A 25679-nucleotide genomic window follows, 5' to 3' on the forward strand; every position below is an offset into this window, starting at 1 on the left:
CCACTGAATATTCGTAACTTTTGTTATGCCCAACACGGTCACATTACTGCGGATTTATCTGAAATCTGTTAGCAATTATTTTTCTGCTATACTTCAGATGATCTTCCACGTACGTACGAGAGGGGGGGGGGGGACGCGAGAATAACAGGTATTGGGCTGCGGTGGGGAGGGAGAGTGGGGAAACCCATTGTTCGACCAAGTGTCGGTTACGGTCACGCCATCTTGAGTCAGTGTGCGAAGTTGTGTCGCTGTGAGTGCATCGGTTCGTCAGTGAGAGCTTTTTTTAGTAAAACAACTTTTTCCATTTCGGCGAAATCGTGATTTCAGATTGTCGTGAGGGACGCGCGGCTGTGAATTTGTTTCCTGTAGGGAAATCGGCCGCGGAAAAGATGGAGAAATGTCAATTGAAGACTAATCCCATTTTGGGCGCCCCTAACGTCAAGAGTGACGAAAACGTCGACAAAATCAATGCCCTCGTTCGTGTAGACCGTCGCTGGATCATTGATCAACTCTGTGAGATGTCTGAAATATCACAGAGTTCAATTAAGAGGAGTTTACCCTAAGATTTGAACATGAGAAGGGTTTCAGCCAAATTTGTCCCTCACCTTCTCACAGATGAGCAAAGGAAGCATCGACTTCAGGCATGTTTTGAGCTCCAAAATCAGCTCAAAGAGGACCCTGAATTTTTTTTCCAGGGTGATTACTGGTGATGTATCGTCGTGCTACGGATGCGACCCCGAAACAAAGCAGCAGTCAAGCCAGTGGGAGACAAGGGGGTCTCCTCTTTCCAAAAAAGCTCGCCAAGTGAACTCAAACATCAAGACAATGCTCATTTACTTCTTTGATTGCAGAGGTATTGTGCAGGCGGAGTTCGTTCCCCCAGGTCAAACTGTCAACCAGGAGTACTACTTGGAGGTTTTGAAAAGATTAAAGTAGAGTATCCGGAAGAAAAGGGCAGATCTGTGGCGCAACGGCAACTGGTTCTTCCATCATGACAATGCACCGACCCACACCAACCTCTCCGTAACGCAGTTTTTGATCAAAAACGGTGTGACACCGATTGTCTATCTCCCCTACTCACTGGATCTAGCCTCTTGTGATTTCGTTTTGTTCCCCAGACTCAAAAGCGATATGAAAGGAAAGCGTTTTGTGACTGTGGAAGAGGTAAAACAGGAATCGCTGGAAGGCATAAAGAACATCACAATAAGTGAATTTAAAAACTGTTTCGAACAATGGAAGGATCATTTGAAGAAGTGTGTTGGGTCAGTGGATTGTAAAAATATTGAGAAATAAAGACGTTACGACAAATTTCCCAATTTTTGGGTACCCCTTGTAATTGTTTAGTACTCGCTCCTTGAACAACTATTATCCTTTACTATGTTTTACTAGCGATGGGATTTGTGGCTCCCTCTCCAAGAAGGATGATGAACTACATGCCATGACACCTATTTCAATATCACTTTCACTTGTGAAGCACGTATCATATCATTGTCCTCCTCATGCACATTGTCCAGACAGTCGAGCAAATTCGACAGCACACATTCCACGACTCACCCAGTAGGAACGCTAATATTTCTTTTGCCACTTCTTTCTCACTGTGTGGAATTCCTTGGATTTCAGCAACTGTTTTAGGTCGCTCGCTGGTGTGGGATGGGAACAATGTCACCTTGCAGGGAGGTGGTAAATTGATGCCACCGCTAGAGTCCTGCAGGGGTGTTGGATGTTGAAGTCTGTGGCAATAATATAGGTGGAAGAAATGCAATCTATATGGGTGAGGAAGGAAGTCACAGGGGATGGAATGATTAGGTCGGATATAGATGGTGGCAAGGTAATGGTAAGCGTTTGGAAAAAGAGGGAAAAATAAAGTGTTCAGTGGGAGTATTGTTAAGGATCATGCCTGAACAGTGCTGTTCTCGTAGTGGCCAACTGAAACTCTGCTGCTGGCCAGAGGAAGTGGGTTATCTGTCTGGTGGGAGATACAGGGAGAGGTTTGGATGTTGTGAAAGAGTTGGTGGAAAGTTTCATTAAGGAGAAATGCATGGACTTTTTGTTGGGATAGGGTATGCATTAAAAATGTTTATCGTTGGGGAGGGAGCGGATTTTGTAGTGCTGTCGCACCATCATAAGGGATAAGATTGGTGTGTGTGGACAAGGTCCAAAGAGGTTCAGACAAGGGTGTCGAGGCAGGTGAACACGAAATAGACCAGGTTGTGAGAGTAGGTAGCTTGAGTATTGAGATGGAAGATGGAGCAGGCAGCAAAGGAGATTTGTTGGTGAGTGTGTGGATGTTGGAATGGATGAATGTTTTGGAGGACAACTGTAATGAATTTGATAACATCTTCAGCAGAGGGACTTAGCCAGAGGAAATTTTTGAGGTGAATTGGGCTATCAATGAGATAGCGACAGGGAAAGTGAGCTCAGGTCTGGTAGGTTGTGGCTTACCTTTGCATTGCTTAGAGTAGGTGGGGTCAGAGTCATTGCCGGTGTTACAGGTAGGAGAGGATGCTAGGTTAGGGCACTGTTTAAGAAAATATCAGCCTTTGCAGTGTGGACAGGTAGGTGTGCTTTTACAATTTGCAGTAAGTTGTGGTAGATCATGGCTCCCTTTTAAAGGAAAGGGTCTATGGTGACGGCAAATTCAGGAAAGAAATGAACAAGATGAGTGGAGCCACAATTATTATTGATCTGTAGGCAGACTCTTTTTTCTTTCTTGTGATTTCATTCCCCTACCCCATATGGGCAGAGGAGGGCTGGCAGCGGCATAATCCGCTCCTTTTCAGCTGAGTGACATTACAATGAAATAAAAAGAGGAAACTAAACGTAAAAAAGCAGAGAAAGGGGGACATAAAAACACATTAAGTGGAGACAATGGGAATCAAAATATACATTGACACGGGGACATTCATTGGGAGACAGTTAAAAAAAAGTTGACATAAAGTTAAAAGAACACAGTTGGCGAGCCATGGGGCACTTAAAACACACTGGAGTCACATTCACAAGAAAAAAGTTGGCCACAGTATAAAAACACACAGAACAAGAGACACTCAACAAACTACTGTAAGCAATGGAACACACACGAAGAATAAAAACTTCCGGGAGGGACATGCTGAGGGAGAGGAAGCCTGAGAAGGGGGAAAAAGAGGGTAGGGAGCTGGAGGGGGTGGGAGGAAAAGAAAAGATGGGGTGTCGGGTGGCGCACCACGAGGCAGGACCCGCACAGGTTGGGAGATGAAGAGGGAAGGCAAGTCAGGAGGGAGTGCAGAGACACAGAAGGGGAGTAAAGGAAGGGAGGGGGTGTAGCAGGGAGGAAAATCGCTCAGGAGAAGAGAAGAGGGAGCCCTGAGGAGTAGGAGGGGGAAAAGTGGGGTTACAGTTAGTAGGAGGGGTAATCAGGATGAAGCTGATCATCCAGGAGGGATAGGTGCTGGAAGTTGGGTTGGGAAAGGAGGTGGAGGGTGTGGAAATGGAGAGAGGGCGGGACACAATGGAAAAGGTGCAGCAATGGTCTGGGGTTAGAGAGGATAGAAGACACCAGAGGGTGTGGAGGATCTAATCAGTGTACAATGTACAGGGTGCGGATGTGTTCAAGGAAAAGAAGAAGATGTGGGAAGGGGATGAGGTCATAGAGGATCTGTGTGGGGGACAGAAGGCAGATATGGAAGGCGAGCCGGAGTGCATTGCATTCTAGGACTTGGAGGGCTTTATGGAATCAGGGAGGAGTGGAAATCCAAGTGATGCTGGCATAACGAAGGATGGGGTGGATCAAGGCTTTTTAGGTGTGAAGGACAGTGGAAGGATGCAGTCCCCATGTTCAGCCGGACAGGTTTCAGGAGGCGGAGTCTATTGTGGGCTTTGTGTTAGATCGTAAAGAGATGGGGAGTCCAGGTGAGGTGATGGTCAAGGGTGAGGCCAAGGTATTTCTGGGTAGGAGTGAAGTGGGTAGGATGACCATAAATGGTGAGGTAAAAATCATGGAGCTGGAAGGAGTGGGTGGTATGACCTATGACCATTGCTGTGTCTTGGAATGGTTGATGCGAAGGAGCCACTGGTAGCACCAGGTGGTGCACTGGTCGAGGTGGGTTTGAAGGGTAAGTTGGGACCATTGAAGGGTAGGATAAAGGGCCAGGAAGGCGGTCTCGTCAGCAAATTGTAGGAGGTGAACTGGCGGGGGAGGTTTGGGCATATCTGCAGTATACAGGAGACAGAGGTGAAGGGAAATGATGGATCCTTGGGGAACGCTGGAAGGGGGATAGAAAGTACGGTAGTTGGTATTGTGGACAGTGACATAGGAGGGACTATGGGAGAGGAAGGAAGCAATGAGATGGACGAAACTGATGGGTAGAGCATAGGTCTGGAGTTTAAAGAGGAGCCCGGGATGCTAGACACTGTCATAGGCATTCTGGAGGTTGAGGGAAACAAAGATAGCCGAGCGACAGAAGTTGTAGGGAAAGAAGATTGGTAAGGTTAAGGAGCTGAGATGGAGGGCCGGATGTCACACTGGGTAAGGTGAAGGAGGTGGTACTGGATAAGGTAGTGATGAATACGGTGAGAGAGGATGGACTCGAAGACCTTACTGAACGTGGAGGTGAGGCAGATGGGACGATAGGAAGAGGTGTCAGAGGGGCGTTAGTTGGGTTTAGGGAACAGCAGGATTCGGGAATCTGAAGACAGACAGATCACAGCCTGTTAAATAAGCTCAACATTTTGTTTGAACAAATGAGAATACTTGCTCACGCTACAAACTATTGGGACTCTGTGATGAAATTAGACTTTGCGAAAACAACTTCAATAGCGACACCAGCTATGGATTTAGCAATGCATGGAGACTTGCACTTGACAAAGAAAAAAACACGGAGAAATAGTTCTTGGAGTTCACCGCCTGATGTGATGGATGGCGCTGCAAGTAACGTTAGGTAGAGAGCGTAAGCAAGATCCATGGACGCAGAGGGTGCCACCTCTGTAGGCGCCATCATGACGTAATCCAGCCAGTCGGATGCCGTTCTGTGAGAATGAAAGAGGGAACGAGAGTCAGTTTTAGTCCTGACGAAGATGATGGCGGTTATCATGTAAGCTTGAAATTTTATCCGAATTTGACGCACTAAGTGAACTGAGAAATTTTAATGCAACAAAGTATCGACTCGTGAGAATAACAGAAAAACACCCATGTACCTATTTGTTACTATTACTATCTTCTTGCCATGCTTGAACAATACATACCACTGACATGAATATTTGCAGTCTTATTAATTAACCAAGTTACTACATTAATTATTAGGCTCAACTGCTTCATTTTCTTTAATATGAATAATTATACATTTTATTTTTTTAACACCATCCCTTGAGGTTGTGGGATCACACGCTCCAGAAGTCTTTAAGCAAGCAAATTTGGTGCCTATGATACTGCATATACGAGGTGCATTCAAGTTCTAAGGCCTCCGATTTTTTTTCTCCGGACTGGAAAGAGATAGAAACATGCACATTGTTTTAAAATGAGGCGATGTTCATTGTCAATACGTCCCAGAGATGGCAGCACCGTACGGCAGATGGAATTGTACCGCCAGCGGCGAGAATGAGAACTGTTTTAAATACTTAAAATGGCGACGTTTTCCTTACTTGAACAGCGTGCAATCATTCGTTTTCTGAATTTGCGTGGTGTGAAACCAATTGAAATTCATCAACAGTTGAAGGACACATGTGGTGATGGAGTTATGGATGTGTCGAAAGTGCGTTCGTGGGTGCGACAGTTTAATGAAGGCAGAACATCGTGTGACAACAAACCGAAATAACCTCGAGCTCGCACAAGCTGGTCTGACGACATGATCGAGAAAGTGGAGAGAATTGTTTTGGGGGATCGCCGAATGACTGTTGAACAGATCGCCTCCAGAGTTGGCATTTCTGTGGCTTCTGTGCACACAATCCTGCATGACGACCTGAAAATGTGAAAACTGTCATCCAGGTGGGTGCCACGGATGCTGACGGACAACCACACGGCTGCCCGTGTGGCACGTTGCCAAGCAGTGTTGACGCACAACGACAGCACGAATGGGACTTTCTTTTCGTCGGTTGTGACAATGGATGAGACGTGGATGCCATTTTTCAATCCAGAAACAAAGCGCCAGTCAGCTCAATGGAAGCACACAGATTCATTGCCACCAAAAAAATTTCGGGTAACCGCCAGTGCTAAAAAAATGATGGTGTCCGTGTTCTGGGACAGCGAGGGCGTAATCCTTACCCATTGCGTTCCAAAGGGCACTACAGTAACAGGTGCATCCTACGAAAATGTTTTAAGAACAAATTCCTTCCTGCATTTCAACAAAAACGTCCGGGAAGGGCTGCGTGTGTGCTGTTTCACCAAGACAACGCACCCGCACATCGAGCTAACGTTACGCAACAGTTTCTTCGTGATAACAACTTTGAAGTGATTCCTCATGCTCCCTACTCACCTGACCTGGCTCCTAGTGACTTCTGGCATTTTTCCAACAATGAAAGACACTCTCCGTGGCCGCACATTCACCAGCCGTGCTGCTATTGCCTCAGCGATTTTCCAGTGGTCAAAACAGACTCCTAAAGAAGCCTTCGCCGCTGCCATGGAATCATGGCGTCAGCGTTGTGAAAAATGTGTACGTCTGCAGGGCGATTACGTCGAGAAGTAACGCCAGTTTCATCGATTTCGGGTGAGTAGTTCATTAGAAAAAAAATCGGAGGCCTTAGAACTTGAATGCACCACGTAAATGGGATTGATCTTGACAGCGACGAAGTGGAGAGTCATCGACCAATACAGAAATACGAATAACTTCAGATATGGCCCAGGAAAATGTGTTGAGACCCTTGTAATTCATCTTGTACGAGGAGGTGCTGAAAAGTAACGTCTCAGAAGTTTGTTGATACAATCTCTGTAGAATGTTTGACTACGTTGACGGGGTTACAACCTCATCTGTGCTTGCAACTGTTCATCCATGTCGAAGTGAAGTCCTCAAACGTGTCCTTTAAGTTTTGGAAACAGACGATAGTCTAATGGTGGCAAGCTGGGACTGTATGGAGGATGATCGACGACAATGAACCCAAGGCGTCGGATTGTTGCAGATGTCGCAGCACTTGTGTGTGTGCTGGCTCTGTCATGCTGAAGGAAAGGGTGCCCTATGCGTGGACGGATAGATACCTGATTACGGCTCGCTGTTTCTCACCCACCGTCATAGTTACGTTACACACCGTCACGTTAGACGCTACAATTAGGAGCCTTCCAGTGGCAGAGTGCTGGAAACATGATGATGATGAGTCCCATACTTCTTTACAGAGCGTAGGGGAGCGACGCGGGAGACCCGCGCCGCCTTACTAGGCAAGGTCCTAGTGGAGGTGGTTCGCCATTGCCTTCTTCCGACCGTAATGGGGATGAATGATGATGAAGACGACACAACACCCAGTCATCTCGAGGCAGGAAAAATCCTTGATCCCGCCGGGAATCGAACCCGGGACCCCGTGCTGTGGAAGCGAGAACGCTATCACGAGACCACGAGCTGCTGGAAACATGTAGACATGAAAATAAAGATGTAGAGAGTTGTTTTATTTAAAAAGCTTTAAAGTTTTCACATAAAAATTTGGAGGCATTGCTTTTCAGTATGCCCTCGTATGTCAATAACCTTGCAGAATACAGTTATAGTAACTTCAGACTTTTCGCAGATGACGCTGTTATCTGTAGCGTGTGCAAAAATATTCCTTTAGGTCTTGATAAGATTCCATGTTCAGATGTTCAGATATGTAAAATTGTGCTCATCTCAAAATGAAAAAAATGTAGTGACTTATGACTACAATACCAGTGAGTCAAACTGGGATTCAGCGACTCATACCACTTTGTATGGATATGAATTGGAACGCTCATATACGCTCAGCTGTAGGTTAAACAAGTGGCAGACTTCAGTCATTGTTGGGATACTATGGAAATGCAATCAGCGTACGAAGGAGACTGGTAGCAAAGCAATTGTGCGATACATGCAGAATATTGATCGAGTCTGTGGGACTCAGTAACAGGGGATATTGAACGTACACGAAGAAGGAAACACAAACGGTAACAGGTTTCAATTGGCTCTGAGCACTATGGGACTTAACTTCTAAGGTCATCAGTCGCCTAGAACTTAGAACTACTTAAACCTAACTAACCTAAGGACATCACACACAGCCATGCCCAAGGCAGGATTCGAACCTGCGACCGTAGCGGTCGCGCGGTTCCAGACTGTAGCGCCTAGAACCGCTCGGCCACTTAGGCCGGCGGTAACAGGTTTGTTTGACCAGGGAGAGTGTCAGGGTAAAGCTGTAAAAAAAATAAATAAATGAAAGGGAGATGCTTGAAGGTGTACGCAAACTATCCCGTGAACGTCTTCTTATAAAGTTTCAACAACCAGCTTTAAGTGAGGAATGTAACATGTACCATAGCCCCCTAGATATTGCTCCTATAGAGTTAGCGAAGACAAGATTAGACTAATTGCAGTTCGCGCAGTAGCATTTAAGATTTAAGCAATCAATCTTTGTGCGAGCCATACGTGAATGGAAGGGGAAGAGGCCCCGCTAATAACTGGTACAACCGAAAGTACCTTCTGCCATGCACTTTGCAGTGATTTGCACGATATAGACATATAAGTAGATGTATCCGAGTTATGAAATTCCACATCTATTTCGACTTTCTGAGCGTGCTTCAGGTCACCCAACATATGCTGTCGTCGCTCCCCAGCACATGTCGTGAATGGCGCAATGAGGGCATTGACGGAAATGTGGATCGAGATCTGATAAGTTACCTTTAACGGAGTGAGAAGGAGAGAGTCTCCTTAGGATGCCTAGCGTATGTGGTTTTGAAACGGAGGACAGAAGTTGTCGGTTTCGTAGGAAGTGAATAAGGGTGCAAGTACTTAAGGATACAAATTAGGAACACTTTATTACCCAATAGTTTAGACAAGGAGAGAATAGAAGCTTTCGAAATGTGGTGGTACGGAAGAATGATGAAGATTAGATGGCTAGATCACATAACTAATGAGGAGGTATTGAATAGAATTGGGGAGAAGAGAAATTTGTGGCACAACTTGACTAGAAGCTGGGATCGGTTGGTAGGACATATCCTGAGGCATCAAGGGATTACCAATTTAGTATTGGACGGCAGCGTGGAGGGTAAAAATCGTAGAGGGAGACCAAGAGATGAATACATTAAGCAGATTCAGAAGGATGTAGGTTGCAGTACGTACTGGGAGATGAAGAAGCTTGCACAGGATACAGTAGCATGGAGAGCTGCATCGAACCAGTCCCTGGACTGAAGACCACAACAACAACAGTTCGGCATTACTCGGAGAGGTCTCGTAGAGTGGCTGCATACATTTACATATCAAAGATTACACCCTACCACGCTATATACAGGGTGCTTCCGCAAGAGCGTGCAAAAATTTAACACTACATAGAGAATGCTCCACTAAACAGTTTGAGGTAGGGAACCTGGAACCAGAAAAGCCGGCTTAAGGAGATAATGGGAATGAAATCACGATACTCTGTATTTTTTATTTACATTAGTTACAGTTAACACCAAATACTATCACTGGCACAATGAACGTACCATTGTGCTGAAACTGACGAACATTAACCTCAACAATATTCTGACGCACCCTGACAAATATCCCTGGTGTGTTTCGAATCACATCACAGGCAGCTACAATTCTGGCATCTAATTCCATCTTCCTATCAAAAAATGGTTCAAATGGCTCTGAGCACTATGGGACTTAACGTCTTAGGTCATCAGTCCCCTAGAACTTAGAACTACTTAAACCTAACTAACCTAAGGACATCACACACATCCATGCCCGAGGCAGGATTCGAACCTGCGACCGTAGCAGTCCCGCGGTTCCGGACTGCGCGCCTAGAACCGCACGGCCACGGTAGCCGGCCATCTTCCTATCCATTGAGGTCTCATACAAAAGTGACTTTAGATATTCCCATAGCAAAATATCAAGGGGATTCTGGCCGGATGACCTCGCAGGCCATGGAATAGGACCTTTCCTTCCAATCCAGCAATCAGAAAATACGGCATAGAGAAGGTTGCGAGCATCCACATTGAATTGAGGCAATGCATCGTCATGTTGTATCAACAGCCTCTCACGAGCAGCCAAAGCTACGTTCTCCAACAGAACTCTTTGTACGATCCTCAAGTACAGGCAGGTACAAGGTATGGTTCGTTCTCCTTGTTTCCTTGCAGGAAATAAAGTATGTACATGTAAATAAACAGCACAGTACGTGTAAACTTGTACGCATGTTAGCTGCAAATAAGCTGGGAAACAGTAACGCCAGACAAAGCGGTAGACAAGTTTACTTCCATATCTCCTCAGGCTGGCTTCTCCGACCCCAGGTTCCCTACCTCAAATTGTTCAGTGGACCATCCTCTATGTAATGTTAAATTTTTGCACGCTCTTATGGAAACACGCTGTATATGTTAGTCCCTTGCAGCAAATCCGGGCTCGGGTTCTATCTTTCACTATGAGACGAGTGCTCTGCTTGAAAGTAGTTCCCACTGTACACAGTCAAATATTCTAACCACAATAGGAGACAAGTGCGGGACACTGCTCGTTCTTCCCTGTATTCTCACAAACAGAAAATAAAAAAAAAAATTATTTCTCACTTTGACTCACGTAGTTAGACATCTAATTCACACTGGTAGAGAAGCATAAGCAGCACTTGTTCTTCTGTATATTCTAACACACACAAAATTCCCACTATTACTCGTTGCAACTACCACAGATGAACTCTACAGAGGTTGTTCTTTACTAACTAGCAGTAAATGCAAGATAATAACTGCTGGTGAATACTTATCGGGAACTCAGTTGTCTTCCCTTGGATGTGTGTAGTTTTCTCATAGTTCTTACTGCAGCAGCATCGTAATGTCATTCTACAGTGACTCCGAGGTTCGGCTGTAATGACTGACTTGTTAGTTCTGTGCGCTAGTCACTTATACACTGAAGTCCCAGAGAAACTGGTATAGGCATGCGTATTCAAATACAGAGATATGTAAACAGCCTATAGAAGACAAAAAGTGTCTGGCGCAGTTGTTATACTGGTTACTGCTGCTACAATGGCCGGTTATCAAGATTTAAGTGAGTTTAAACGTGGTGTTACAGTCGGCGCCCAAGCGATGGGACACAGCATCTCCGAGGTGGCGATGAAGTGGGGATTTTCCGTACTATCATTTCGCAAGTGTACCATGAACATCAGGAATCCGGAAAACGTCAAATCTCCGACATGGCTGTGGCCGGAAAAAGATGCTGCAAGAACGGAACCAACGACGACTGAAGAGGATCATTCAACGTGACAGAAGTGCAACCCTTCCGCAAATTGCTGCAGATTTCAATGCTGGACCATCAAGGTGTCAGCGTGAAAGCCATTAAACGAAATATTATCGATATGCACTTTGGGAGCCGAAGGCCCACTCGTGTTCTCTTGATGACTGCATGACACAAAGCTTTGCGTCTCGCCTGGGCTCCGTCGACACCGACATTGGACTGTTGATGATTGGAAACATGTTGCCTGGTTGGACGAGTCCCGTTTCAAATTGTATCGAGCCGATGGACGTGATGGGTATGGAGACAACCTCATTAATCTATGGACGCTGCATGTCAGCAGGGGACTGTTCAACTTGGTGGAGCGTGAGACTGGGAGTGATATGGGACCCCTGATACGTTCATGCTGGTGGAGGCTCTGTAACGTGTGCAGTTGGAGTAGCATGGGACCCATGATACGTTCATGCTGGTGGAGGCTCTGTAACGTGTGCAGTTGGAGTAGCATGGGACCCATGATACGTCCACGTGAGACTCTGACATGTGACGTGTACGTAAGCATCCTGTCTGATCACCTGCATCCATTCACGTCTATTGTGAATTCCGACGTACTTGGACAATTCCAGCAGGACAATGCGACTGCCCACACGTCCAGAATTGCTAAAGAGTGTCTCCAGGAACACTCTTCTGCGTTTAAACATTTCCGTTGGCCACCAAACTTCGCAGACACGAACATTATTGAGCATATCTGGGATGCCTTGCAACGTGCTGTTCAGATGAGATCTCCACCCCCTCGCACTCTTACGGCTTTATGGACAGCCCTGCATGATTCATAGAGTCAATTCCCTTCAGCACTACTTTAGACATTAGTCGAGTCCATGCCACGTCGTGTTGCGCCACTTCAAAAAATGGTTCAAACGGCTCTGAGCACTATGCGACTTAACTTCTGAGGTCATCAGTCCCATAGAACTTAGAACTGCTCAAACCTAACTAAACTAAGGACATCACACACATCCATGCCCGAGGCAGGATTCGAACCTGCGACCGTAGCGGTCGCTCGGCTCCAGACTGTAGCGCCTAGAACCGCACGGCCACTCCGGTCGGCCTGCGGCACTTCTGCGTGCTCGCGGGTGCCCTACACGATATTAGGCAGGTGTATCAGTTTCTTTGGCTTTTCGGTATATACAGATTTTATAGGGACTTCTGGGTGAGTTTCACTAGGAGCGTTGCTTTCTCCTGAAGGTACCAAAGGTCTTCGTAATTTCTGGAAACTTCCAACCTCGATTGAAATGAGTCTCAAACACAGCAGTCCCGTTGCCATCTCCGTGTTTGGCTCAGCTCTCTGACTGCCCACAGACATGTTATTGCCTCGCCAGTGACCCTGACTGTGACGTATCACTTTCGCCTCTGTGTGTGTGGGAGAGTGTTAAGTAGCTCCACTTTTTGCCGGTCCGGCGTCACGCGCATCGTGCCTTCCCAGCACTACGCCTGTGTGTTGCACTAACATTACTACTTAATGAAGTTTTCTTTCATTTCATAGCGTCCATGACACTTCTTACATTAATAGCATTGGATGACCATGACACCTCTTACATTTATAAAACTTGACAGTCATGAAACCTTTTATGTTAATGAAACGTGACATCCGTGACAAAGCACCCAGCTAAGAAACCAGTCAAGGTAGCAATTACACCTTCATCTACCTCAAGAGGTTATGCACCTGGTGTCAAATGGTTCAAATGGCTCTGAGCACTATGGTACTTAACTTCTGAGGTCATCAGTCCCCTAGAACTTAGAACTACCTAAACCTAACTAACCTAAGGACATCATACACATCCATGCCCGAGGCAGGATTCGAACCTGCGACCGTAGCGGTCTCGCGGTTACAGACTGTAGCGCCTAGAGCCGCACGGCCGCACCGGCCGGCGCACCTGGTGTCGCTCTGCTAGACAGCACGTCATGTGTGGAGCCAGGAATAAGAACTGATGGGCTCAAAAGTGACACAGTGCAGCACTTGCGTGGCTCATAGTTCTGCAGTCGTACACCGAGGAGTCGTGGCAAACACGTCACGTGGGGTACGCAGATCCCAATCGCATTGAATGCAGTGCGATTTCCTTCTCTGTGTGGCCACAGGTGGTACGTACCTGTCTCCATTTGTATTGGTCTAGCAGGCCTCGTAAGGGGCTTACGTGTACACACATCAACAAACGTCTTGCATCATCCCTTTACTTCGAAATTCATGGCATAAAAAATAAAAGTTGCCTCTGGCGCCTGGGTATATATACTCATTTGCAATGTGTTCCGATCACTGCACAAAGATGGTTCAAATGGCTCTAAGCACTATGGGACTTAATATCTGAGGTCATCAGTCCTCTAGACTTAAACCTAACTAACCTAAGGACATCACACACATCCATGCCCGAGGCAGGATTCGAACCTGCGTCCGTAGCAGCAGCGCGGTTCCGGACTGAAGCGCCTAGAACCGCTTGGTCGCAACGCCCCGGCGCTACACAAAGACAACAAACATTTGTGTAACGATACAATCGACTGTTTCCCATTTTTTTTCACAGCACTGCTGAACAACGTCAATACGTGATGGAACGCCCCCTTGCTCCAACGCAGGCTATTGTCCGCCATGGCCTACCATCGATTGGATCAGCACCTTGCTCAAATTGTCCCACTCTTCAATGGCGATACTGACTAAGTCGCGCAGAACAACTCGTTTCAATCGCCCCCACACGTGTTCGAATGGGTTCATATCCGCGAACGTGCAGGCCGCTCCATTCTGGTGATCCTTGTATGTTGAAGGGACATGTTGACAAGGACAGTGCGGTGAGTACGCGAGTGATCATCCATCACAATGAAATCGTCATCAAAATAACGAGTTTGTTTGCGTGGCCATCCTCCGCAGCGAGCACAGAAGTATTTGTTTTATAAATAAGAACCGCCTTTTTTTGCCGCACTGTAATTTATTTCTCGCAGACGCGTTTCGCCTTTTCTTATTCTAAGGCATCTTCAGTGCGATCTAGAACGATAAAGTTTTGTTTTGATATCTGTTATGTTTAGATTATCAAACAGATCACATCGCGTTTATGTATGTAAATAACTAATTACTTCGGCCGAGCGGTTCTAGGCGCTTCAGTCCGGAACCGCGCTGCTGCTGCGGTCGCAAGTTCGAATACTGCCTCGGGCAAGGATGTGTGTGATGCCCTTAGGTTCGTTAGGTTTAAGTAGTTTAGGTTCAAGTAGTTCTAAGTTTAGGGGACTGATGACCTCAGATGTTAAGTCGCATAGTGCTTAGAGCCATTTGAACCATTCGAGCTAATTACTAATTACTTACAGTTTCTTGTCATCTGCGTTTCTTCTCGTCTTGTCTGGAGATCGCAATACCCTTCATTTCCGAAGCATAAGCACTTTTTATATTTCGAACTTTTTCCTTCTCACTGTTCACCATGTTTATCCTTACCTTGCTGACGCACTGTTTCTCTTTTGCCGCTAGTTATAGATATTTGTTCGAAAACTGAGCTTCTAAAGAGGTAAATATTGTGAGTTCAGTGTGTGTTTTCTCCTCTGGGTTGTTTACCTACATGTTGACACCCTAACGAAGTATAAGTTTAGAACTAACGTCTCTGGAGGGGCTCACTTGCTTGTTCAAATGGTTCAAATGGCTCTGAGCACTATGGGACTCAACTGCTGAGGTCATTAGTCCCCTAGAACTTAGAGCTAGTTAAACCCAACCAACCCAAGGACATCACAAACATCCATGCCCGAGGCAGGATTCGAACCTGTGACCGTAGCGGTCTTGCGGTTCCAGACTGCAGCGCCTTTAACCGCACGGCCACTTCGGCCGGCCTCACTTGCTTGTCCATGAACCTGTGCACACAACCATTTACACCAAAACTCAAATCAGCTTTTCACCAAAACTTTCAGCCACTCTCTGACAGCTATTGCATTCATTTTCAACACTCTACAACTCCAACCACCAACATCCCCCTCCCCCACCTCGCGCACGCGCGTACACACCACACACACACAAACACACACACACACACACACGCACGCACGCAGACAGAGAGAGAGAGGGGGGGAGACATAAACAACAAGAATAGACGTTAGTTTTAAACCTATGTAAAAACAAATCTGTATCGTTCTAGATCCCATTTTAGATGCCTTAGAACAAAAAAAGGCGAAACACGTCTGGCAGAAATAAATTACAGTGAAGCAACATAAGGCGGTTTTTATCTGCAAAACAAATATGTCTCAAAAATATTGGCGATACGGTCCCACTATTGCTTTCAAAGTCCCTCCCACACCGTTGAGCAGTAAGATTGCTCAACAACCACGAGAGGAGAGCACCTGAGGGACACCGTGTTGCAAGCGTTGTATATTGTTGGGTTTTCTCCTGACACATTGTCTACGATTACCAGGGTACAAACAGATACGAGTTTCGTCCGTAAACAACACCAGACGTCAGTTTTGGAGCGTCAGTGCTGCATGATTTCTGGACCATAAGTAACGAAGTCCGTGGCGGTGCGGTATACGACGAGATGCTCCTTGCCAAGGTCGTCGGAAATGGAGATTAGCATTATCCAGTCGCCTCCTAACAGTCTGATGTGTTACGTAACGTCCTGTAGCCTCTTCGAACGCCAAATTTAGTTTTGGAGCACCCATCCCACTGTTCTTTTGATTGAAAAGTCGTATACACCGATCACCATGTGCATCACGTGTACGTGGACGCCCTGTGCGGTATACGCCCTCAACACTATACGTCAAATGGAACCGCTTCCACGTCCGCATCACACTACTTTGACTCCTGTGTGCACGGCAAGCAACTTCTCTGATTGACAGGCCTTCTGCTCGTAACGTGGTGATGTGGACCCTATCATTTGTCGCGAATGTTCTTCGTGGCAGGATGGATGTCACTCTACTGTTCCACTGACGTCTGTAACGCGTCCCTACGTCTGCTATTCTTTCAGCTGAAAGGCTGCTGTCTATTCAAGCGCGGGGCTCTATACATAGATGGCGGTCATGGCAATTGAGTGTACGTTTACAAACAATGTCAAGGGTGATCTACCGACCGGTACGTGAATAATAAAAATAGAAATAATCCTGCGCAACGTATCAGTGTGGCGTAAAATGTTTGCTGATGTATCATGCCACATGAAAATAAAGACGGAATTTTAGATAGCGGGTGGTTATAATTAAAGTGCAGTTACTCACAGAGGTCCAACGTTGGATGTAAGTATCGTACGGTGGCGAAACTTCGCAGATATGCTAATGGGTTAAGGGGGGTAGGACGTCAAACGGGCCGACGGCCGACTTGGAGCAGGAGAGGCACCACAGGACATTTTATTTTCTACTGTCTATACTTTTACAAATAAATTCATAAAACTTTGTCACCATGACCAGGATTCACACTCACAGCAGTGGAAGTGCAAAAACATAACAAAAGCCGGCTGCGGTGGTCTAGCGGTTCTAGGCGCTCAGTCCGGAACCGCGCGACTGCTACGGTCGCAGGTTCGAATCCTGCCTCGGGCATGGATGTGTGTGATGTCCTTAGGTTAGTTAGGTTTAAGTAGTTCTAAGTTCTAGGGGACTGATGACCACAGATGTTAAGTCCCATAGTGCTCAGAGCCATTTGAATCATTTGAACATAACAAAATGAATATTTTTTAGATATTAAATTTCATCATTTTTTTCACTTACTGTTGGCTGCATTTGTTGCTATAGGTACATTTTTCTTCACAAGTAAGAGAGATTCTTTGATGAATTTTGCACAGCGTACAAACCATACTTACAGGTATATGAAATTCTAGAATTTTCCAAATCTATTAAAAATGTGGTAAAAATTGAGATAATTAACTACAAATTTGATTTTTTTCTAAACATAAAGTTTAAAACGTAACAGCTCATTCATTTTTTCATAAATTAAATTGATTCTAGAGTTTCAGACACCTGTAAGTATGGTTTGTATGCTGTGCAAAATTCATCGAACATTGTCTCTTACTTATGAAGAGCCGGCTGCGGTGGTCTCGCGGTTCTAGGCGCGCAGTCCGGAACCGTGCCACTGCTACGGTCGCAGGTTCGAATCCTGCTTCGGGCATGGATGTGTGTGATGTACTTAGGTTAGTTAGGTTTAAGTAGTTCTAAGTTCTAGGGGACTGATAACCACAGCAGTTGAGTCCCATAGTGCTCAGAGCCATTTTGAACTTATGAAGAAAAGTGTCCCTATAGCAACAAATGCAGCCAATAGTAAGTGAAAATATGATGAAATTTCACATGTAAAAAAAATTATTTTGTTATGTTTTTGAACTTCCGCTGCTACGAGTGTGAATCCTGAATCCTTCCTGGTCATGCTGACAAAGTTTTATGAATTTACTTGTAAAAGTATAGACAGTGGAAATTAAAATGTCCCGTGGTGCCTCTCCTGCTCCAAGTCGGCCCGTTTGACGTCCTACCCCCCTTAATGCAGAATCGATCGACGCTGGTAAAAAAATTAGTTCCAATTTTGGTCACCAGGTGAAAAACTGACGCTGCGATTGTAAGAAAGACGTATAGAAATGTTTCCATATGTAATGATTTAGGGGCGGAATGTGGGAGAAAAATTCGAATAAGTGAGGAAGGAATACTGTTTATTTTATTATTAGTCACCGCTTCCAACTTTGTTCAATACAAGCACCTAAGATTTCAACGACATTCTGCATCTGTAAACCGACACGATCAACGGTTGCCTGCAGCAGTTCCAGTGGCATCTGACCAACGAGTTCCCGTATATTGGCCTTCAGATCCGAACGTGTCCCTGGTAAACGCGTTGTTTTAGATATCTCCAGTGCCAAAGGTCGCGTGGGTTCAGATCATGTGATATTGCAGGTCATGCATCTGGCAAACCTCTGGAGATAACACATTCGTGGAAGGGTGCATTAAGCAGATCTTTCACTGGGCGAGCGACATGAGGAACACCCCATCCTGCATGAAAACAGTCGTTTCCACACAGTTGCGGTTTTCCAATGCAGAAATCACAAGCTGTACAAGAGGGTCTCAATAATGGGCAGACGTCACGGTACACATTGCAAGCCCTCTGGATGTATGCTCTTCAAAGAAGAATGGACCGGGAATGGAGGTGCTTGTGAATCCCAAAGAAAGCAGGTGTTGACAGATGTGATAATTTCCGAACAATCAGTTTAATAAGTCACGGATGCAAAACACTAATGCGAATTATTTACAGACGAATGGAAAAAGTGGTAGAAGCAGACCTTGGGGAAGATCAGTTTGGATTCCGTAGAAATGTTGGAACACGTGAGGCAATACTGACCCTACGACTTATCTTAGAAAGTAGATTAAGGAAAGATAAACCTACTTTTCTATCATTTGTAGACTTACAGAAAGCTTTTGACAATGTTGACTGGAATACTCATTTTCAAATTCTGAAGGTGGCAGGTGTAAAATACATGGAGCGAAAGGCTATTTACGATTTGTACAGAAACCCGATGGCAGTTATAAGAGTCGAGGGACATGAAAGGGAAGCAGTGGTTGGGAAGGGAGTGGACAGGGCTGTAGCCTATCCCCGATGTTATTCAATCTGTATATTGAGCAAGCAGTAAAGGAAACAAAAGAAAAATTCGGAGTAGGAATTAAAATCCATGGGGAAGAAATAAAAACTTTGAGGTTCGCCGATGACATTGTAATTCTGTCAGAGACAGCAAAGGACTTGGAAGAGCATCTGAACGGAATGGCTGGTTCAAATGGCTCTGAGCACTATGGGACGTAACGTCTATGGTCATCAGTCCCCTAGAACTTAGAACTACTTAAACCTAACTAACCGAAGGACGTCACACACATCCATGCCCGAGGAAGGATTCGAACCTGTGACCGTAGCAGTCGCACGGTTCCAGACTGTAGCGCTCGCCACTCCGGCCGGCAGGATAGAGTAGCATGGAGAGCTGCGTCCAGCCAGTCTCTGGACTGAAGACCACAACAACAACAACGTTGAATCCGCACCACACACCACATGTGAGAGTGCAATGGCTCTTCGTGTACAACACGTGGTTTAACAGTACCCCAAATTCGGCAGTTCTGTGTAGTCAATGGCGCCCGGCCACATGCCATCAATTTTGATCCGTGCCAGAATCCGAAGAGCAAATTCAGAACATTGCTGCGGATCATAAGGTTTCGGTTGCTGCATCGTCTGGGTCTTGCACATGTACCTGTCAATAACTTCCACCGGAATAGGAGGCCTTCCACGTGCCACACCAAGCTCACTCGTGTTTTTTAATTTTACTATCATCCTGTTTAAACCATTTAATGATATCGTGTCTCTCCTCAGATCTTTCCGTCGGCGATACTCTCTCAGTGCAGGACTGTAGCTGCTGCCGTTCGCATAAAACAGTTTCACTAAATTCGGACAGCCTCTCTTCTCGGTAGCCATGCTGTCCACTCACGCTATAGCTGGTCAGATGACAGCGTGGATGACAAACAAATAGTGTAGAGTGCCAGATTTGCACCCGAAACTAATTTTTGCATCATAAATCTGTTCCGGATTAACGCATTAGCATATTTACCAATGTTCGATGTCATACGATAATTACAGTCCAGATTGGACCTCCGCGTGTAGCTGCACTTGAATTATAGCGACACGGTATGTACACCAAATTGACGTCTCCAAGTGATGCCGTCGTCCTAGCACAGAATTAGCAAGCAAATCCTGAGCCTGTTGCTTTTGCTGTGCGCCGTTAACGTACTACAACGAAAAGGTCAAAGGCTCTTTCTCACTGAAATAATGAGTTTCGTACTTTACAGGGATGCCAGCTACTTTTTGTTATGCAACTTCTTCAGATACGATAGGTAACTCAACAATATGTTGCATAATATGCTTACGCCTAAAGGATTCACTCGGAAAGTTAGCAGTTATTCTTGTTAGTCGAAATACAATTCTTTCAAACTGAGTAGTATTCATGTAATTGAATCGCCTCGATGGGCAATGAATCCACAACATTCAGCGCACGAAATACTTCGGCCTCTAGCGGGAATCAAAACGGGAACTGCGGACAGGTGGCGCTGGGTGGGGTCGGCTGGGGAGAGTAACGTCCCGAGACAGTCCGTGCATTTGCGATAAACACTGTGTCCGGATGGCTCAGTAGTGAAAGTACGTGCCTAGTAAGCAGGAGATTCCCGGTTCGAGTCTCCGTCCGGCACACATTTTCACTCGTCCCGCCGATCCGACATAAAGCTCCGATGCAGCTGATATCATCAGTTTCTTTCCTTTCCCTTCTCCCCTCCACTACCTTCGATTTACCTATACTGAATTTGAGTGAAGTATGAAGGGTAACTATTAAGGAACGAGACCAAGAGTTTGATACAATAACAGGCTAAATGAATGCACGTTGCGGAAGTTATGCGGAGATGAAAAGACCTGCAGAGGGTAAACTAGCAGGGAGAGCTGCATCAAAGCAGCCTTCCTCCTGAAGGCCACAACAACAACATTAGAGAAGTGCGGTTTCTATACTGGTAGGTATGGCAAATTTGGTTTTAGTTGATTTCTTTAAAATTTCGTTAACGAAAAGCGCTGCAGAATTCTGCGGATTATAGGATAGTTTTGACGTTTTCCTAGTAGACTCGACATTTTCCGATTCAGTATTGTTTGGATTTTCTTACTGCTGTCACTGAGGGTTTTTGGTGGTCAGTTAAAGATATTTTTTACTTACATTTGTGCTCGATGTCGCAACAGGAATAGCGAAATTATTCGAACAGTCCACGGGTGTACTGCCGGTCCATATTGCCCAAAGGCCACAATATTTCGGCGATCAGACATGTCGCCATCGTCAGGTGCGCTGACGAACTGAGCTCCCGAGGGCGGGCGGCCGTATTAAATCCCCTACCCTTGTGAGGCGTTCTCTCCGCGGTCCGCGCCCGCGCGTCAGCGGTCACTGAGACGCTGGCGTCGGCGTCTGTGGTGTCGTTGGAGTAATTGCCTCGTCCGCCCTAGTCACCCGTTCGTTTCCTTTGCTGAGCGTCTTTTTAATTAGACTCCATGCTGAGGTTGTAGCCGCAATCTCGGTTGATGTGTCCGTCCCTGGCACGAATTTCGATAGCCTCTCTAACGACGCTGTCCCGGTATTTAGATGTCTGTGCGAAGACCCTGGTATGTTGGTAGTCCATTTCGTGATTTTCGGACAAACAGTGCTCTGCGACCGCCGACTTGTTGTGGTACCCAAGTCGAGTGTGCCTCTGATGTTCTCGGCAACGATCTTCTATGGCACGCACTGTCTGTCCAATATAAGTCTCCCCACATTGGCACGGAATCTGGTATATGCCGGCCATCCGCAAACTGAGATCGTCTTCGACACTTCCCAATAATGCTCGTGTTTTATTTGGTGGGAAAAAGACAGTTCCTACTCGGCGTTTCCTCAATATTCGTCCTATTTTCCCCGATAGTGCGTCAGTATACGGTATACAGGCAGTGGCTATCTCTTTCTCCGTGACTTCTTCTATCTCCACACGGTGCACTGTAGAGATGGGGCGGACAGCGCGTCTGATCTGCCATTTCGAATACCTGTTTGTCCGGAATACAGTTTTGAGGTGTTCCAGCTCTTGGGGCAGACTCTCTGCATCAGAGATGGTGCGTGCCCTGTGCACCAGTGTTTTTAGCACCCCATTCCTCTGTGCAGGGTGGTGGCAGCTATCCGCTTGGAAATACAGGTCGGTGTGCGTTTTCTTCCTGTATACCACGTGGCCCTAGGTGCCATCCGCTCTTCTTTTGACCATGACGTCCAGGAATGGTAATCTTCCTTCTGCTTCTGTCTCCATAGCGAATTTGATGTTCGGATGTATGGAGTTCAGGTGTGTAAGGAGGTCTACGAGCTTGTCCCTTCCATGCGGCCACATCACGAACTTGTCATCCACATAACGGGGAAAACAAGTAGGTTCCCATTTGGATGACGCCAAAGTTTCCTCCTCGAAGTACTTCATATAGAAATTCGCGACCACAGGCGAGAGTGGGCTCCCCATTACGACTTCTTCTGTTTGTTCATAGTATTCTCTATTACAGAGAAAATACGTGGAGGTTAGAACGTGCTTGTAAAGATTGGTCGTCTTCTCGTCAAATTTCCGTGCAATAAGCTCAACTGACTCTCGAAGAGGCACCCTGTTGAATAATGAAACAACGTCAAAACTCACCAGGATATCTGAGCCTTTCAGCTTGAAGTTGTCGAGATGTTTTACAAAATCCACAGAATTACGAACGGGCTTAGTAATTCTGCCAGGTATTTGGCCAGCAAATATGTAGGTGCCCTAATGTTGCTGATAATAGTGCGTAACGGCATGCCGTCTTTGAGGACTTTAGGGAGTCCAAAAGTCTTGGCGGTACAGGTCCTTGAGGTGCCAATTTCTTGGCGACACCCTCTGCTAAATCTGCGTCCTTCAGAAGAGCTCTCGTCTTGTTTCCCACCTTCTTTGTGGGGTCAACGTTGATCTTCTTGTAACATCCGTCATTTAGCAGGCTCTGCATCTTCTCAATGTAGTCCTTATGGGAAAGAACAACCATAGCATTGCCTTTTCCAGCCGGTAAGACAACAATCTCAGCGCTCACCTGGGCCATAAGTGACCAGGACAGCCTGCCTCAAGGCCAACAACACCTCTTGCAGGTGTTCCAGAGGGGTGGCTTACAGTGTCAGACAAATTTAGAAGGCAGTGCCAACGACGTGCAGCATCGAAATGGCCCAGGAAGAGAACAAGCGACTGTGTTTTCCACCATGTGGGACCACCGACAGGCAAGATTACAAGGATTTTGAAGCATCATAGTGTTAAAATAATATGCTGACCACATCTGGGGATTATATATCTGGTTATTTCGGCAAGAATTGGCAAATTATATTTAACCAGTAATACCTCTCCCCAAATCACCCCCAATTCTTTAAAGAATCGGACTCCCGTGTATAAAACAACTTCAAACTTGTGATTACTTTATAAATGAGTTAATGTGTTAAATATTTAACGTTAACCGTGTAAAATCTTTATGGTTAGAGACATAAAACCCCTAATTACGTCGTGAGTAAAGAAGTACTCTCGTTATCAAACAATGTATTAGTGTAGTGTGAGTAATTTGCGTTCCGTTTTCAGAAAAGCTACTTTCCCATGAATCACGATGTTTGTAACGTCATATGTCCTGTACCGTATGACGTACAATGATCTGATTTTACAGGTACATTCAGTGGCATATGTGGATACTGTCTACAAAATGTGTTGCGAATAGATTTAGTGGCCGGCCGTAGTGGCCATGCGGTTCTAGGCGCTACAGTCTGGAGCCGAGCGACCGCTACGGTCGCCGGTTCGAATCCTGCCTCGGGCATGGATGTGTGTAATGTCCTTAGGTTAGTTAGGTTTAGTTAGGTCTAAGTTCTAGGCGACTGATGACCTCAGAAGTTAAGTCGCATAGTGCTCAGAGTCATTTGAACCATTTTTAGATTTAGTGATAAAAATAATAAATTAAAACGTCATGATTCATACAGAAGCTTTACTTCATCGACAGTGAAAATATAGGATGCGATAGACTTTCTTTCTTTCCGTTATTTCGTGGGAGGTTTCAGAAGAAAAAATTTCTAAAAGATTTATAATTATATATAAAGTTTGTATGAAGTTGCTAATTGTTCTCATTCTCAAATTCTGGAGATGTATACATGACTTTTAATTTCCATTTTTACTCAATCATGATTTGGGCTTTATAGCCATTCTCAAGTCCACGTTGAAATATTAAAACATGTCTGACATGTCTGTGACAAGTGTTCTCAAAACGGTAGGGAGTTCACTTGGGTGGTGGAAACTAGGTGACGCAAACACAGATCCGTATGCGTTGGTGTCCTGAACACAGGGTGATGTAATATGCCATCTTACTTCTTCCGCACCCAGATATCAACGAATGGTAGACAAGTATCTTCCTCTACTTACAAAGTGAATTTTATGTACAAGGTGCATCCGAAACATTCCCTGAATGTTCTCAGAAAATAGAGGAAACGAGAGCTACAAACAAAACACGTATACTGGCCTTTAAAGTTTTCACCATATGTACAACACACTTCCGACTTTGGTTGTAAAGACCTTGATAACTGTCACCAAACACTTCTCGTGGAATCGATGGAAGCACCGCCGTCACGTTTTGTTGGATATTCGTATCATTACAGGAGATGAGACCCGGCGCTACCAGTGCGATCTGGAGATAAAGTGACAGTCTCCGAAAAAGAGTCAGCTCACAAAATCTAAGATTTAATTCGGTGTTGAGCACTTTTTCGACAGCAAGGGCTTGATCCATCGTGAATTTAACCCAAGGGAAGCGGGGAAGTCTATGAATCCCATGTCATTGACTGTCACCTGGTGTCCGCCCCGTATTGGTAGCACCAAGCTCCTGTAATGATGCGGATATCCGACAACTCGCGACCACAGTGCTTCGAGTGATTCCATAAACAGCTTTACAACCGATGTCAACAGCTTTACAACCGATTTCAGAAGTGCGTTGTAGCTAATGGTGAGCACTTTGAAGGCCAGAGATGGTATTTTGTTTGTAACTGTTGCTTTCTCTATTTTCTGAGACCATTCACCGAACTTTTCGGACGCACCTTGTACTTGTGGACGGCGTCAATGGGGTCAAGAAGTTAATCCAAGGCTTCCCTGCCACGTAGCTCCACAAAGAAGGTGTCATCTAGGTCCCTGTAGAAATGCTTGAATGTTTAAGCGTGTGGTTTTAATGGACATTTCCTCAAAATTTTCCACATGTAGATTTGCTGTCCCTGGTGACAGGGGAGACACCGTAGCCACACTGTCCATCTGTTCGTGATAACGCCTTCTCCATGATGAAACTAAGTGGCGGCGAGAGCGCGTTGGAAAAGTCTCAATATATGTGGATCGAAATAAGGCGCCAGCAACGCTCCACAGCTTCACCTACATAAAGATGACCCAGACGCAGTTTAGACGTTTCGCCAGATGATAATGGGACTTAATGAAGCATCGCGCCATTTCGTCGAACTAATATCAGGGAACTTCGTATTAGTACAACTCACCGGGAAAGTCAACGAGATTATACATGTATATGCATCAATTGTTGTTATTTGTTTATCTCAAAACTAAACTCCGTCCGAACAGGCCTCGGAAGGCCCAACTGTACCGACCGACCGCCGTGTCATCCCGAGCCTATAGACTTCACTGGACGTGGTCAGCACACCACTCTCCCAGCTGTTGTCAGTTTCCGTGACCGGAGCCGCCACTTGTCAGTCGAGTACCTGCTCAACTGGTCTCACAACGGCTGGATGCACCACGCTTGCCAACGTAGGTCGGCAGACCCGGACGGCCACCCATCCAAATGCTAGCCAAGCCCGACAGCACTCAACTTCGGTGATC

The 25679-nt window shown here is 45.7% G+C and overlaps 1 protein-coding gene across 1 annotated transcript in view; it reads right to left on the reverse strand.

The window, feature by feature from the left end:
- The window catches only part of LOC126262605 (methyl farnesoate epoxidase-like), a 159900-nt gene that overhangs the window by 35395 nt on the left and 98826 nt on the right, over positions 1-25679 (reverse strand). The window lies entirely within an intron of this gene.

Source organism: Schistocerca nitens, chromosome 6 (assembly GCF_023898315.1).
Source record: "Schistocerca nitens isolate TAMUIC-IGC-003100 chromosome 6, iqSchNite1.1, whole genome shotgun sequence".
NCBI lineage: Eukaryota > Metazoa > Arthropoda > Insecta > Orthoptera > Acrididae > Schistocerca > Schistocerca nitens.